Below are 4040 nucleotides of genomic sequence, written 5' to 3'. Positions count from 1 at the left end.
TATCGTCCCTACTACAATTTTTTATAATTTGTTGACAATGTTATCACAAAATTGATGTAAAAAAACATGGGAAAAAAGCGTTAATTACTTTTTGATTTATCAAMATTTTTTCATGATTCTAATAGTGAYAATAACCATTCACGTATTTTTTAAGAATAAATTGTTTTTTTTGTATTTCAGATGATCCAAACATGAGAAATCGTGTTCGCCAGYGAAAAAACGCACCTCATTCACCMAGCCATTTCTGACAGATGTCATCAAAAAATTCCAAAAATTTGTTTATACATACCTCATGATATGTAAAAAAAGTTCTATTGTAGAATAAAAAATTCTATGGAAAAAATGTCAAAAAAAAAAAAAACAGACCACTTTATCCTACTGACCCCTTAATTTAGAACAGAGGTTTATCATGGATTTCATCATATTGACCGATATGATCAGGGTACAATCGAAATATTGTATACTAGTAGATATGGATTTTCATATTGACTCGAAAAGCGGTGCTCTGATTTTAATTAAGATATCCCAAAGACTAATCGATATTTTCAGTATAGAAAAAGGCATTGATGTTCACATGTTCATTATCAAGGGGCGCTTCAAAATTTATGGTCTGATTTCCACCATTTTTTTATAGTTCGGTACTAAAGGCTTCGTGTTATGCTTACTTTATATACTGTAAAGTGGTATAAATACTGCGATCAAAATATGAGAAAATTTCCGGAGATAGACATGAGGACCAATGATAGAGTTTTACACCGCTTCTTTTGAAAGCCTTTTAGTTTTTTTTCGTATGAATTATAATGCGACTGACATTTATTATTTAGTGTGTTACCATTCTTTTAGTATTTTTTAATTGGAATGGTGAAATTCTATGACTATAACTTCAAATTGCTTCCGCATCTACCGTATTCTGCGGATCTGGCTTTCAGCAGTAATACATATTTCTTATTGGATACATATATATAGTATATGTACATGTATATCTTACTTTTTTTAATAGTTGTAAAAATTGAAAATATGTTTGGAACCCATTACTATTTTATTAAAATAGGCATAGCTCTACATGTTGGGTACTCTTTATCATTCTAAGCCGCTAATTCCTTTTATTTACATTAACAAAAATACTCCATATATRAAGTCAAGTATTTATAGCCTTTATTTAATGAATATAATATTAGATTATTCACCGTTCCTCACTTCTTTCTTTCTTCGAATCTGAACTTCAGTGGTATACCAGGTATGAAAACGAGCTTCTGTATGAAAGGGAAGGGAATGAAGGGACGAAATAGAAAGGGTTGCTGAGTTGATATTTTTTACCCTCTGTGTCATTACGCAGCCAACGCTCTGGTATATGTTTATTTCCACAATCCTCTTCCACAAATTTCTCATTGCGTAACAGCAAATTGGAATTAACCGAAACATCAATACCTGCCGGTATACGATATCCACTCAGCACAACATCGTTCGGCAGACGACRTATAGTGCCGGCAATTATGGGATGATAGCGCATACCCTCCTTAATACAGGCGCGCAGATAAGGAAGATTGTTCATATTCTCGATAGATTAAGCGACAGTCCTTGTTTGGTAAAATACTTTTGAGTTCCTCGAATAGTTTTTGTTGTTTGTCTGGATTTTTGGCGATGCAAAATAATATGCCCGTTAAGGTGGAACTTGTCTGTGGCAACGAGAAAAAAATATTTGAAATAACCACATTACTGATTTGTGGGGAACTTACTGTGTCAACGTATCAATTTTCAATAGTTTCTCTAAAACGCTCTTCTCCTTGCCCACCTCTGAGGTGAATTTACCCTCACTATCGAAATCAATTTGTTTTAGTACCTCATCAATATATTTGTTACACAGTATTATAAGCGTAGCCAATGTTTTCATCAGTTGATGGAACTTCGGTGTTTTGATAACCTTCCAAATGGACGGTTTAACTTTTACCTCTTCCGATAATATGAAAAAATTGCGTATTTCTTTCAAAAATATTTTACTTTCCTCACTATCACGATTTTTATGTATCATGCCTAAACGGGTATTGAGTGCAATGTTCACGACACCCTCTAAGGTGAGACGATTAATATCATCAAGAAAGTCATCGGTTACTTCGAGTGTCAACGGATCGCGTATGTGACGTATTCTAAAACAAATTCAGTGTGAGATTAATCTTTTCTTAAAAAAAAAATCAACAATCTAATATTGGTCAAACCTTTCGAGAAACTCAACGTTGATTTCTAGTAACGTGTTTAAGTAGAGTCTGGCATTTTTGGGTTGCATTAGCACCGGATTAACAGCGGTACGTATTTTTCCCCATTCTTCGCCAGTTCTAGAACTGTTTACAAAAATTAGTTACGGGTATGAATAAATTTAATTTACTATAAATATACGTGGTCAAAAGTCCATCCTCACTTTGAAAGAAATCCGCTCTATGCACTCTACGATGATAAACTAAGGATTCGAAGGTACGTCGTTCCRGCCAGATACCCTCATTTCGAAATATTATTTGGTAATTGTTTGGATTAAGATTCATAACTGATTTTGGTTTGCCAAACATGGCGGGAAATCGATAGGCATCGCCATATTTTAGTGTCAGACTTGTAATGCCTTCAATAAAAGTTTTTTTATGGAAAACCCCTGGAAATAAAAGGGAAATATATATGTTAATATATACATATTCATAGTAAATTGTTTGGACATAAAATTTACCGAGTTCCGTTCAATTTTGACACTAAAGAAAATACTCCGGAGGATTAATTTAGCGACGAAATCTTTTGCAAATTTTAAAATTGAGCTTTAGCTGTCATATGATTACAATTTCCTACCTCCTGGCAAAAACCCACGAATAATATTTGCTTGACCCTGGTAACTCTGAATATGGACGCGCATTTTCCCAATTGTTCGAAGTAGATGTTCCTTGGTTTTCCTATAAATGAATGATTTGAAGAATCTATAACGAGCGAACAAAGGTCAAATTATTGCTGGTTTTATTTTTTTTTTTCAAAATTTTATATGAAATAAAAGTTCTATAACACAATACTTTCTTTATAAATCTTTAGTACKAATAAAATAATAATCATTATTTACCTGCATTGGCTCTATAGATGTTGCGTATCCTCTAACTGTCGTTAACTTTAACGTATGCCTAACTACTGCATCGTATCTATGTAGAAATCTCGAAAGAATTTTAACTGGTTTGATGTTATTAATTAAAGTAAACTAGTTTTATACACACACGGCATTAAATATGCTACCACACTTGTTCGCAGAGATATTCGTAATCACTACCGCTCTTGTAAACTTACTGTCTCGGCGATTCACTATTTAGTAGTGGGCATATTCTAATCAACATGCATTGCGAAAGCTTAGGTCAGAGCATTTTCCCATTATTAGAATTTAATTACACCATACTGCACTGTTTTCCAACAGTTTTTGTTTTCTTCTCCTCTAAAAACGCCAGTATAGCATACAAATTATTCCCTTAATAGTTATATTTAAACATAATAAGTAACATAATAAGTGGAACGCTACCAAAGTAAGCAGGACTTTTTGAATCTAGTGCTCCCTGCTATCATCATGACATTTCATCGATTGGAAGTGAAGTTGTTGCGTTTTACTTAAGTGTCAGTATGTTTGTGTTATCGGTGCGAAAATGAGCTTCGAACAAAGACCCAACATTAAATTTTGTTTTAAAATTGGCAAAGCTTTTACCGAAACGTTTCAATTGCTGAAACAAGTTTATGGTGATGATTGCCTATCCCGCAGCAGAGTGCGAGTGGTTTCAACGTGGTCGTGAGGACATAAATGACGATCAAAATCCGTGATCACCGGAAATTCCATCGAAACTGTGCGTGAATTCATCAAAAATCAACCGAAATAATCATTGAAGTTCATGGAAATGGAATTGAATATGTCCAAAAGATCAATTTATCGCATTTMGACCGAACATTTGGGCTTACGAAAGGTGTATGCACGGTTTGTTCCGCACAAAAGTCAGCCAAAAGCTGCTTAGAATCCAACATTCGAAAGACATCATTAA

General features: G+C 33.8%; 1 pseudogene; it reads right to left on the bottom strand.

The window, feature by feature from the left end:
• Positions 1-1131: 1131 nt before the first annotated feature.
• LOC108968663 overlaps positions 1132-4040 on the bottom strand; it is a 4211-nt pseudogene continuing 1302 nt past the window's right edge.

The sequence above is a fragment of the Bactrocera latifrons genome, unplaced genomic scaffold, assembly GCF_001853355.1.
Source record: "Bactrocera latifrons isolate USDA-ARS-PBARC rearing strain unplaced genomic scaffold, ASM185335v1 scaffold_224, whole genome shotgun sequence".
NCBI lineage: Eukaryota > Metazoa > Arthropoda > Insecta > Diptera > Tephritidae > Bactrocera > Bactrocera latifrons.
Note: the sequence above shows the minus strand (reverse complement) of the source record. Positions and strands in the feature narration are given on the sequence as shown.